We start from the raw sequence: 12,869 nt of genomic DNA on the forward strand, positions 1-12,869 counted from the left end.
AGCTCCTCGAGGGAACAGCAGGCGTCAAGCAGTCGTTCTCGTCACAGCTCCTTGAGGGAACAGCAGGCATCAAGCAGTCGTTCCTGGCACAGCTCCTCGAGGGAACAGCAGGCGTCAAGGATTCATTCCCTGCACAGCTCCTCAAGGGAGCAGCAGGGATCAAGCAGTCGTTCCTGGCACAGCTCCTCCAGGGAACAGCAGGCATCAAGCAGTCGTTCCCTGCACAGCTCCTCCAGGGAACAGCAGGCGTCAAGCAGTCTTTCCCGTCACAGCTCCCTCAGGGAACAGCAGGCATCAAGCAGTCGTTCCCTGCACAGCTCCTCCAGGGAACAGCAGGCGTCAAGCAGTCGTTCCCGGCACAGCTCCTCGAGGGAACAGCAGGCGTCAAGCAGTCGTTCCCGGCACAGCTCCTCCAGGGAACAGCAGGCGTCAAGCAGTCGTTCCTGGCACAGCTCCTCGAGGGAACAGCAGGCGTCAAGCAGTCGTTCCTGGCACAGCTCCTCGAGGGAACAGCAGGCGTCAAGCAGTCGTTCCTGGCACAGCTCCTCCAGGGAACAGCAGGCGTCAAGCAGTCGTTCCTGGCACAGCTCCTCGAGGGAACAGCAGGCGTCAAGCAGTCGTTCCTGGCACAGCTCCTCGAGGGAACAGCAGGCGTCAAGCAGTCGATCCTGGCACAGCTCCTCCAGGGAACAGCAGGCATGAAGCAGTCGTTCCTGGCACAGCTCCTCGAGGCAACAGCAGGCATCAAGCAGTCGTTCCCTGCACAGCTCCTCGAGGGAACAGCAGGCGTCAAGCAGTCGTTCCTGGCAGAGCTTCTCCAGGGAACAGCAGGCGTCAAGCAGTCGTTCCTGGCACAGCTCCTCGAGGGAATAGCAGGCATCAAGCAGTCGTTCCCTGCACAGCTCCTCGAGGGAACAGCAGGCGTCAAGGATTCGTTCCCTGCACAGCTCCTCGAGGGAACAGCAGGTGTCAAGGATTCGTTCCCTGCACAGCTCCTCGAGGGAACAGCAGGCGTCAAGGATTCGTTCCCTGCACAGCTCCTCGAGGGAACAGCAGGCATCAAGCAGTTGTTCCTGGCACAGCTCCTCCAGGGAACAGCATGCGTCAAGTATTCGTTCCCTGCACAGCTCCTCCAGGGAACAGCAGGCATCAAGCAGTCGTTCCCTGCACAGCTCCTCGAGGGAACAGCAGGCGTCAAGCAGTCGTTCCTGGCACAGCTCCTCGAGGGAACAGCAGGCGTCAAGGATTCGTTCCAGGCACAGCTCCTCGAGGGAACAGCAGGCATCAAGCAGTCGTTCCTGGCACAGCTCCTCGAGGGAACAGCAGGCGTCAAGCAGTCTTTCCCAGCACAGCTCCTCTAGGGAACAGCAGGCATCAAGCAGTCGATCCTGGCACAGCTCCTCGAGGGAACAGCAGGCGTCAAGCAGTCGTTCCCGTCAGAGCTCCTCGAGTGTACAGCAGGCGTCAAGGATTCGTTCCCTGCACAGCTCCTCGAGGGAACAGCAGGCGTCAAGCAGTCGTTCCCGGCAGAGCTCCTGCAGGGAACAGCAGGCATCAAGCAGTCGTTCCCTGCACAGCTCCTCGAGGGAACAGCAGGCATCAAGCAGTCATTCCTGGCACAGCTCTTCCAGGGAACAGCAGGCGTCAAGCAGTCGTTCCTGGCACAGCTTCTCTAGGGAACAGCAGGCATCAAGCAGTCGTTCCCTGCACAGCTCCTCCAGGGAACAGCAGGCATCAAGCAGTCGTTCCCTGCACAGCTCCTCCAGGGAACAGCAGGCATCAAGCAGTCGTTCCTGGCACAGCTCCTTGAGGGAACAGCAGGCGTCAAGTATTCGTTCCCTGCACAGCTCCTCGAGGGAACAGCAGGCATCAAGCAGTCGTTCCCTGCACAGCTCCTCGAGGGAACAGCAGGCATCAAGGATTCGTTCCCTGCACAGCTCCTCGAGGGAACAGCAGGCATCAAGCAGTCGTTCCCTGCACAGCTCCTCGAGGGAACAACAGGCATCAAGGATTCGTTCCCTGCACAGCTCCTCCAGGGAACAGCAGGCATCAAGCAGTCGTTCCCTGCACAGCTCCTCGAGGCAACAGCAGGCATCAAGCAGTCGTTCCTGGCACAGCTCCTCCAGGGAACAGCAGGCGTCAAGCAGTCGTTCCTGGCACAGCTCCTCGAGGGAACAGCAGGCGTCAAGCAGTCGTTCCCTGCACAGCTCCTCGAGGGAACAGCAGGCGTCAAGCAGTCGTTCCCTGCACAGCTCCTCGAGGGAACAGCAGGAATCAAGCAGTTGTTCCTGGCACAGCTCCTCCAGGGAACAGCAGGCATCAAGCAGTCGTTCCCGTCACAGCTCCTCGAGGGAACAGCAGGCGTCAAGGATTCGTTTCCGGCACAGCTCCTCGAGGGAACAGCATGCGTAAAGGATTCGTTCCTGGCACAGCTTGTCCAGGGAACAGGAGGCATCAAGCAGTCGTTCCCGTCACAGCTCCTACAGGGAACAGCAGGCATCAAGCAGTCGTTCCTGGCACAGCTCCTCCAGGGAACAGCAGGCATCAAGCAGTCGTTCCCTGCACAGCTCCTCGAGGGAACAGCAGGCGTCAAGCAGTCGTTCCCGTCACAGTCCTCAAGGGAACAGCAGGCATCAAGCAGTCGTTCCTGGCACAGCTCCTCGAGGGAACAGCAGGCGTCAAGGATTCGTTCCCGGCACAGCTCCTCGAGGGAACTGCAGGCGTCAAGCAGTCGTTCCCGGCACAGCTCCTCGAGGGAACAGCAGGCATCAAGGATTCGTTCCCTGCACAGCTCCTCCAGGGAACAGCAGGCGTCAAGCAGTCGTTCTCGTCACAGCTCCTTGAGGGAACAGCAGGCGTCAAGCAGTCGTTCCTGGCACAGCTCCTCGAGGGAACAGCAGGTATCAAGCAGTCGTTCCTGGCACAGCTCCTCGAGGGAACAGCAGGTATCAAGCAGTCGTTCCCGGTACAGCTCGTCCAGGGAACAGCAGGCGTCAAGCAGTCGTTCCCTGCACAGCTCCTCCAGGGAACAGCAGGCATCAAGCAGTCGTTCCCTGCACAGCTCCTCCAGGGAACAGCAGGCATCAAGCAGTCGTTCCTGGCACAGCTCCTCGAGGGAACAGCAGGCGTCAAGCAGTCGTTCCCGGCACAGCGCTTCAAGGGAGCAGCAGGGATCAAGCAGTCGTTCTCGTCACAGCTCCTCGAGGGAACAGCAGGCGTCAAGCAGTCGTTCTCGTCACAGCTCCTTGAGGGAACAGCAGGCATCAAGCAGTCGTTCCTGGCACAGCTCCTCGAGGGAACAGCAGGCATCAAGCAGTCGTTCCCTGGCACAGCTCCTCCAGGGAACAGCAGGCATCAAGCAGTCGTTCCTGGCACAGCTCCTCGAGGGAACAGCAGGCGTCAAGCAGTCGATCCTGGCACAGCTCCTCCAGGGAACAGCAGGCATGAAGCAGTCGTTCCTGGCACAGCTCCTCGAGGCAACAGCAGGCATCAAGCAGTCGTTCCCTGCACAGCTCCTCGAGGGAACAGCAGGCGTCAAGCAGTCGTTCCTGGCAGAGCTCCTCCAGGGAACAGCAGGCGTCAAGCAGTCGTTCCTGGCACAGCTCCTCGAGGGAATAGCAGGCATCAAGCAGTCGTTCCCTGCACAGCTCCTCGAGGGAACAGCAGGTGTCAAGGATTCGTTCCCTGCACAGCTCCTCGAGGGAACAGCAGGCATCAAGCAGTCGTTCCCGGCACAGCTCCTCGAGGGAACAGCAGGCGTCAAGCAGTCGTTCCTGGCACAGCTCCTCCAGGGAACAGCAGGCATCAAGAAGTCGTTCCCGTCAGAGCTCCTCGAGGGAACAGCAGGCATCAAGCAGTTGTTCCTGGCACAGCTCCTCCAGGGAACAGCATGCGTCAAGTATTCGTTCCCTGCACAGCTCCTCCAGGGAACAGCAGGCATCAAGCAGTCGTTCCCTGCACAGCTCCTCGAGGGAACAGCAGGCATCAAGCAGTCGTTCCTGGCACAGCTCCTCCAGGGAACAGCAGGCATCAAGCAGTCGTTCCCGTCACAGCTCCTCCAGGGAACAGCAGGCGTCAAGGATTCGTTCCCTGCACAGCTCCTCGAGGGAACAGCAGGCATCAAGCAGTCGTTCCTGGCACAGCTCCTCGAGGGAACAGCAGGCATCAAGCAGTTCTTCCTGGCACAGCTCCTCGAGGGAACAGCAGGCGTCAAGCAGTCGTTCCTGGCACAGCTCCTCGAGGGAACAGCAGGCGTCAAGGATTCGTTCCAGGCACAGCTCCTCGAGGGAACAGCAGGCATCAAGCAGTCGTTCCTGGCACAGCTCCTCGAGGGAACAGCAGGCGTCAAGCAGTCTTTCCCAGCACAGCTCCTCTAGGGAACAGCAGGCATCAAGCAGTCGATCCTGGCACAGCTCCTCGAGGGAACAGCAGGCGTCAGGCAGTCGTTCCCGTCAGAGCTCCTCGAGTGTACAGCAGGCGTCAAGGATTCGTTCCCTGCACAGCTCCTCGAGGGAACAGCAGGCATCAAGCAGTCGTTCCCGGCACAGCTCCTCCAGGGAACAGCAAGCGTCAAGCAGTCGTTCCTGGCACAGGTCCTCGAAGGAACAGCAGGCGTCAAGGATTCGTTCCCGGTACAGCTCCTCCAGGGAACAGCAGGCGTCAAGCAGTCGTTCCCGGCAGAGCTCCTCGAGGGAACAGCAGGCATCAAGCAGTCATTCCTGGCACAGCTCTTCCAGGGAACAGCAGGCGTCAAGCAGTCGTTCCTGGCACAGCTTCTCTAGGGAACAGCAGGCATCAAGCAGTCGTTCCCTGCACAGCTCCTCCAGGGAACAGCAGGCATCAAGCAGTCGTTCCCTGCACAGCTCCTCCAGGGAACAGCAGGCATCAAGCAGTCGTTCCTGGCACAGCTCCTTGAGGGAACAGCAGGCGTCAAGTATTCGTTCCCTGCACAGCTCCTCGAGGGAACAGCAGGCATCAAGCAGTCGTTCCCTGCACAGCTCCTCGAGGGAACAGCAGGCATCAAGGATTCGTTCCCTGCACAGCTCCTCGAGGGAACAGCAGGCATCAAGCAGTCGTTCCCGGCACAGCTCCTTGAGGGAACAGCAGGCGTCAAGGATTCGTTCCCTGCACAGCTCCTCGAGGGAACAGCAGGCGTCAAGCAGTCGTTCCTGGCACAGCTCCTCGAGGGAACAGCAGGCGTCAAGCAGTCGTTCCCGGCACAGCTCCTCGAGGGAACAGCAGGCATCAAGCAGTCGTTCCTGGCACAGCTCCTCGAGGGAACAGCATGCGTCAAGGATTCGTTCCTGGCACAGCTCCTCGAGGGAACAGCAGGCGTCAAGCAGTCGTTCCTGGCACAGCTCCTCGAGGGAACAGCAGGCGTCAAGCAGTCGTTCCCGGCACAGCTCCTCCAGGGAACAGCAGGCGTCAAGCAGTCGTTCCCGGCACAGCTCCTCGAGGGAACAGCAGGCATCAAGCAGTCGTTCCCGGCACAGCTCCTCGAGGGAACAGCAGGCATCAAGCAGTCGTTCCCGGCACAGCTCCTCGAGGGAACAGCAGGCGTCAAGCAGTCGTTCCTGGCACAGCTCCTCGAGGGAACAGCAGGCATCAAGCAGTCGTTCCCTGCACAGCTCCTCGAGGGAACAGCAGGCGTCAAGCAGTCGTTCCTGGCACAGCTCCTCGAGGGAACAGCAGGCGTCAAGCAGTCGTTCCCGGCACAGCTCCTCGAGGGAACAGCAGGCATCAAGCAGTCGTTCCTGGCACAGCTCCTCGAGGGAACAGCAGGCGTCAAGGATTCGTTCCTGGCACAGCTCCTCGAGGGAACAGCAGGCGTCAAGCAGTCGTTCCTGGCACAGCTCCTCGAGGGAACAGCAGGCGTCAAGCAGTCGTTCCCGGCACAGCTCCTCCAGGGAACAGCAGGTGTCAAGCAGTCGTTCCCGGCACAGCTCCTCGAGGGAACAGCAGGCATCAAGCAGTCGTTCCCGGCACAGCTCCTCGAGGGAACAGCAGGCGTCAAGCAGTCGTTCCTGGCACAGCTCCTCGAGGGAACAGCAGGCATCAAGCAGTCGTTCCTGGCACAGCTCCTCCAGGGAACAGCAGGCATCAAGCAGTCGTTCCTGGCACAGCTCCTCGAGGGAACAGCAGGCATCAAGCAGTCGTTCCTGGCACAGCTCCTCGAGGGAACAGCAGGCGTCAAGCAGTCGTTCCTGGCACAGCTCCTCCAGGGAACAGCAGGCATCAAGAAGTCGTTCCCGTCAGAGCTCCTCGAGGGAACAGCAGGCGTCAAGCAGTCGTTCCCGTCACAGCTCCTCCAGGGAACAGCAAGCGTCAAGGGTTCGTTCCTGGCACAGCTCCTCGAGGGAACAGCAGGCGTCAAGCAGTCGTTCCCGTCCCAGCTCCTCGAGGGAACAGCAGGCATCAAGCAGTCGTTCCCGTCAGAGCTCCTCGAGGGAACAGCAGGCATCAAGCAGTCGTTCCTGGAAAAGCTCCTCGAGGGAACAGCAGGCATCAAGCAGTTGTTCCTGGCACAGCTCCTCGAGGGAACAGCAGGCATCAAGCAGTCGTTCCCTGCACAGCTCCTCGAGGGAACAGCATGCTTCAAGGATTCGTTCCCTGCACAGCTCCTCGAGGGAACAGCAGGCATCAAGCAGTCGTTCCTGGCACAGCTCCTCGAGGGAACAGCAGGCGTCAAGCAGTCGTTCCCGTCACAGCTCCTCGAGGGAACAGCAGGCATCAAGCAGTCGTTCCCTGCACAGCTCCTCGAGGGAACTGCAGGCGTCAAGCAGTCGTTCGTGGCACAGCTCCTCGAGGGAACAGCAGGCGTCAAGCAGTCGTTCGTGGCACAGCTCCTCGAGGGAACAGCAGGCGTCAAGCAGTCGTTCGTGGCACAGCTCCTCGAGTGAACAGCAGGCGTCAAGCAGTCGTTCCCGTCAGAGATCCTCGAGGGAACAGCAGGCGTCAAGCAGTCGTTCCCGGCACAGCTCCTCGAGGGAACTGCAGGCGTAAAGCAGTCGTTCCCGGCACAGCTCCTCGAGGGAACAGCAGGCGTCAAGGATTCGTTCCCTGCACAGCTCCTCGAGGGAACAGCAGGCGTCAAGGATTCGTTCCCTGCACAGCTCCTCGAGGGAACAGCAGGCGTCAAGCAGTCGTTCCCGGCACAGCTCCTCGAGGGAACAGCAGGCATCAAGGATTCGTTGCCTGCACAGCTCCTCCAGGGAACAGCAGGCATCAAGCAGTCGTTCCCATCACAGCTCCTCGAGGGAACAGCAGGCGTCAAGGATTCGTTCCCGGCACAGCTCCTCCAGGGAACAGCAGGCATCAAGCAGTCGTTCCCTGGCACAGCTCCTCCAGGGAACAGCAGGCATCAAGCAGTGGTTCCCTGCAGAGCTCCTCGAGGGAACAGCAGGCATCAAGCACTCGTTCCTGGCACAGCTCCTCGAGGGAACAGCAGGCGTCAAGGATTCATTCCCTGCACAGCTCCTCAAGGGAACAGCAGGCATCAAGCAGTCGTTCCAGGCACAGCTCCTCGAGGGAACAGCAGGCGTCAAGCAGTCGTTCCTGGCACAGCTCCTCGAGGGAACAGCAGGCATCAAGAAGTCGTTCCCGTCAGAGCTCCTCCAGGGAACAGCAGGCGTCAAGCAGTCGTTCCTGGCACAGCTCCTCCAGGGAACAGCAGGCATCAAGCAGTCGTTCCTGGCACAGCTCCTCGAGGGAACAGCAGGCGTCAAGCAGTCGTTCCTGGCACAGCTCCTCTAGGGAACAGCAGGCATCAAGCAGTCGTTCCCTGCACAGCTCCTCGAGGGAACAGCAGGCGTCAAGGATTCGTTCCCGGTACAGCTCCTCGAGGGAACAGCAGGCATCAAGCAGTCGTTCCTGGCACAGCTCCTTGAGGGAACAGCAGGCGTCAAGGATTCGTTCCCTGCACAGCTCCTCGAGGGAACAGCAGGCATCAAGCAGTCGTTCCCTGCACAGCTCCTCGAGGGAACAGCAGGCATCAAGGATTCGTTCCCTGCACAGCTCCTCGAGGGAACAGCAGGCATCAAGCAGTCGTTCCCTGCACAGCTCCTCGAGGGAACAACAGGCATCAAGGATTCGTTCCCTGCACAGCTCCTCCAGGGAACAGCAGGCATCAAGCAGTCGTTCCCTGCACAGCTCCTCGAGGCAACAGCAGGCATCAAGCAGTCGTTCCTGGCACAGCTCCTCCAGGGAACAGCAGGCGTCAAGCAGTCGTTCCTGGCACAGCTCCTCGAGGGAACAGCAGGCGTCAAGCATTCGTTCCCTGCACAGCTCCTCGAGGGAACAGCAGGCATCAAGCAGTCGTTCCCTGCACAGCTCCTCGAGGGAATAGCAGGCATCAAGCAGTCGTTCCCTGCACAGCTCCTCGAGGGAACAGCAGGCGTCAAGCAGTCGTTCCCTGCACAGCTCCTCGAGGGAACAGCAGGCGTCAAGCAGTCGTTCCCTGCACAGCTCCTCGAGGGAACAGCAGGAATCAAGCAGTTGTTCCTGGCACAGCTCCTCCAGGGAACAGCAGGCATCAAGCAGTCGTTCCCGTCACAGCTCCTCGAGGGAACAGCAGGCGTCAAGGATTCGTTTCCTGCACAGCTCCTCGAGGGAACAGCAGGCGTCAAGGATTCGTTCCCGGCACAGCTCCTCCAGGGAACAGCAGGCATCAAGCAGTCGTTCCCTGCACAGCTCCTCGAGGGAACAGCAAGCGTCAAGCCGTCGTTCCTGCCACAGCTCGTCCAGGGAACAGCAGGCGTCAAGGATTCGTTCCTGGCACAGCTTCTCCAGGGAACAGCAGGCATCAAGCAGTCGTTCCCGGCACAGCTCCTCGAGGGAACAGCAGGCGTCAAGGATTCGTTCCCTGCACAGCTCCTCCAGGGAACAGAAGGCATCAAGCAGTCGTTCCCGTCAGAGCTCCTCAAGGGAACAGCAGGCGTCAAGGATTCATTCCCTGCACAGCTCCTCCAGGGAACAGAAGGCATCAGGCAGTCGTTCCCGTCAGAGCTCCTCGAGGGAACAGCAGGCGTCAAGCAGTCGTTCCTGGCACAGCTCCTCCAGGGAACAGCAGGCGTCAAGCAGTCGTTCCTGGCACAGCTCCTCGAGGGAACAGCAGGCATCAAGCAGTCGTTCCCGTCACAGCTCCTCGAGGGAACAGCAGGCGTCAAGCAGTCGTTCCTGGCACAGCTCCTCCAGGGAACAGCAGGCATCAAGCAGTCGTTCCCTGCACAGCTCCTTGAGGGAACAGCAGGCGTCAAGCAGTCGTTCCCTGCACAGCTCCTCCAGGGAACAGCAGGCATCAAGCAGTCGTTCCCTGCACAGCTCCTCCAGGGAACAGCAGGCATCAAGCAGTCGTTCCTGGCACAGCTCCTCCAGGGAACAGCAGGCATCAAGGATTCATTCCCTGCACAGCTCCTCAAGGGAGCAGCAGGGATCAAGCAGTCGTTCTCGTCACAGCTCCTCCAGGGAACAGAAGGCATCAAGCAGTCGTTCCCGTCAGAGCTCCTCAAGGGAACAGCAGGCGTCAAGGATTCATTCCCTGCACAGCTCCTCCAGGGAACAGAAGGCATCAGGCAGTCGTTCCCGTCAGAGCTCCTCGAGGGAACAGCAGGCATCAAGCAGTCGTTCCTGGCACAGCTCCTCGAGGGAACAGCAGGCGTCAAGCAGTCGTTCCCTGCACAGCTCCTCGAGGGAACAGCAGGCGTCAAGCAGTCGTTCCCTGCACAGCTCCTCGAGGGAACAGCAGGCGTCAAGCAGTCGTTCCCTGCACAGCTCCTCCAGGGAACAGCAGGCATCAAGCAGTCGTTCCCGTCACAGCTCCTCGAGGGAACAGCAGGCGTCAAGCAGTCGTTCCTGGCACAGCTCCTCGAGGGAACAGCAGGCATCAAGCAGTCGTTCCCGTCACAGCTCCTCGAGGGAACAGCAGGCGTCAAGCAGTCGTTCCTGGCACAGCTCCTCGAGGGAACAGCAGGCATCAAGCAGTCGTTCCCTGCACAGCTCCTCCAGGGAACAGCAGGCATCAAGCAGTCATTCCTGGAAAAGCTCCTCGAGGGAACAGCAGGCATCAAGCAGTCGTTCCCGTCACAGCTCCTCGAGGGAACAGCAGGCATCAAGCAGTCGTTCCCTGCACAGCTCCTCGAGGGAACAGCAGGCATCAAGCAGTCATTCCTGGAAAAGCTCCTCGAGGGAACAGTAGGCATCAAGCAGTTGTTCCTGGCACAGCTCCTCGAGGGAACAGCAGGCATCAAGCAGTCGTTCCTGGCACACCTCCTCCAGGGAACAGCAGGCATCAAGCAGTCGTTCCTGGCACAGCTCCTCCAGGGGACAGCAGGCGTCAAGGATTCGTTCCCTGCACAGCTCCTCGAGGGAACAGCAGGCATCAAGCAGTCGTTCCCGGCACAGCTCCTCGAGGGAACAGCAGGCGTCAAGCAGTCGTTCCTGGCACAGCTCCTCCAGGGAACAGCAGGCATGAAGCAGTCGTTCCTGGCACAGCTCCTCGAGGCAACAGCAGGCATCAAGCAGTCGTTCCTGGCACAGCTCCTCGAGGGAACAGCAGGCATCAAGCAGTCGTTCCCTGCACAGCTCCTCGAGGGAACAGCAGGCGTCAAGCAGTCGTTCCTGGCAGAGCTCCTCCAGGGAACAGCAGGCGTCAAGCAGTCGTTCCCTGCACAGCTCCTCGAGGGAACAGCAGGCATCAAGCAGTCGTTCCCGTCACAGCTCCTCCAGGGAACAGCATGCGTCAAGTATTCGTTCCCTGCACAGCTCCTCCAGGGAACAGCAGGCATCAAGCAGTCGTTCCTGGCACAGCTCCTCGAGGGAACAGCAGGCATCAAGCAGTCGTTCCCTGCACAGCTCCTCCAGGGAACAGCAGGCATCAAGCAGTCGTTCCCGGCACAGCTCCTCGAAGGAACAGCAGGCATCAAGCAGTCGTTCCTGGCACAGCTCCTCCAGGGAACAGCAGGCGTCAAGGATTCGTTCCCTGCACAGCTCCTCCAGGGAACAGCAGGCGTCAAGTAGTCGTTCCTGGCACAGCTCCTCCAGGGAACAGCAGGCATCAAGGATTCGTTCCCGGCACAGCTCGTCCAGGGAACAGCAGGCGTCAAGCAGTCGTTCCTGGCACAGCTCCTCCAGGGAACAGCAGGCGTCAAGGATTCGTTCCCTGCACAGCTCCTCCAGGGAACAGCAGGCGTCAAGTAGTCGTTCCTGGCACAGCTCCTCCAGGGAACAGCAGGCGTCAAGGATTCATTCCCGTCACAGCTCCTCCAGGGAACAGCAGGCATCAAGCAGTCGTTCCCGGCACAGCTCCTTGAGGGAACAGCAGGCGTCAAGGATTCGTTCCCTGCACAGCTCCTCGAGGGAACAGCAGGCATCAAGCAGTCGATCCTGGCACAGCTCCTCCAGGGAACAGGAGGCATCAAGGATTCGTTCCCTGCACAGCTCCTCGAGGGAACAGCAGGCATCAAGCAGTCGTTCCTGGCACAGCTCCTCGAGGGAACAGCATGCGTCAAGGATTCGTTCCTGGCACAGCTCCTCGAGGGAACAGCAGGCGTCAAGCAGTCGTTCCCTGCACAGCTCCTCGAGGGAACAGCAGGCATCAAGCAGTCGTTCCCTGCACAGCTCCTCGAGGGAACAGCAGGCATCAAGCAGTCGTTCCCTGCACAGCTCCTCGAGGGAACAGCAGGCGTCAAGCAGTCGTTCCTGGCACAGCTCCTCGAGGGAACAGCAGGCGTCAAGCAGTCGTTCCTGGCACAGCTCCTCGAGGGAACAGCAGGCATCAAGCAGTCGTTCCTGGCACAGCTCCTCCAGGGAACAGCAGGCGTCAAGCAGTCGTTCCTGGCACAGCTCCTCGAGGGAACAGCAGGCGTCAAGCAGTCGTTCCTGGCACAGCTCCTCGAGGGAACAGCAGGCGTCAAGCAGTCGTTCCTGGCACAGCTCCTCCAGGGAACAGCAGGCGTCAAGGATTCGTTCCCGGCACAGCTCCTCCAGGGAACAGCAGGCATCAAGCAGTGGTTCCCTGCAGAGCTCCTCGAGGGAACAGCAGGCATCAAGCAGTCGTTCCCTGGCACAGCTCCTCCAGGGAACAGCAGGCATCAAGCAGTGGTTCCCTGCAGAGCTCCTCGAGGGAACAGCAGGCATCAAGCACTCGTTCCTGGCAGAGCTCCTCCAGGGAACAGCAGGCATCAAGCAGTCGTTCCCGGTACAGCTCGTCCAGGGAACAGCAGGCGTCAAGCAGTCGTTCCCGGCACAGCTCCTCGAGGGAACAGCAGGCATCAAGCAGTCGTTCCCTGCACAGCTCCTCGAGGGAACAGCAGGCATCAAGCAGTCGTTCCTGGCACAGCTCCTCGAGGGAACAGCAGGCGTCAAGCAGTCGTTCCAGGCACAGCTCCTCGAGGGAACAGCAGGCGTCAAGCAGTCGTTCTCGTCACAGCTCCTTGAGGGAACAACAGGCATCAAGCAGTCGTTCCCGGCACAGCTCCTCGAGGGAACAGCAGGCATCAAGCAGTCGTTCCTGGCACAGCTCCTCGAGGGAACAGCAGGCGTCAAGCAGTCGTTCCTGGCACAGCTCCTCCAGGGAACAGCAGGCGTCAAGGACTCGTTACCTGCACAGCTCCTCCAGGGAACAGCAGGCGTTAAGCAGTCGTTCCCTGCACAGCTCCTCGAGGGAGCAGCAGGCATCAAGCAGTCGTTCCTGGTACAGCTCCTCCAGGGAACAGCAGGCGTCAAGCAGTCGTTCCCTGCACAGCTCCTCCAGGGAAGAGCAAGCGTCAAGGATTCGTTCCCGGCACAGCTCCTCGAGGGAACAGCAGGCATCAAGCAGTCGTTCCTGGCACAGCTCCTCGAGGGAACAGCAGGCGTCAAGCAGTTGTTCCTGG

The sequence above is a fragment of the Phaenicophaeus curvirostris genome, chromosome 5, assembly GCF_032191515.1.
Source record: "Phaenicophaeus curvirostris isolate KB17595 chromosome 5, BPBGC_Pcur_1.0, whole genome shotgun sequence".
NCBI classification, from domain to species: Eukaryota; Metazoa; Chordata; class Aves; order Cuculiformes; family Cuculidae; genus Phaenicophaeus; species Phaenicophaeus curvirostris.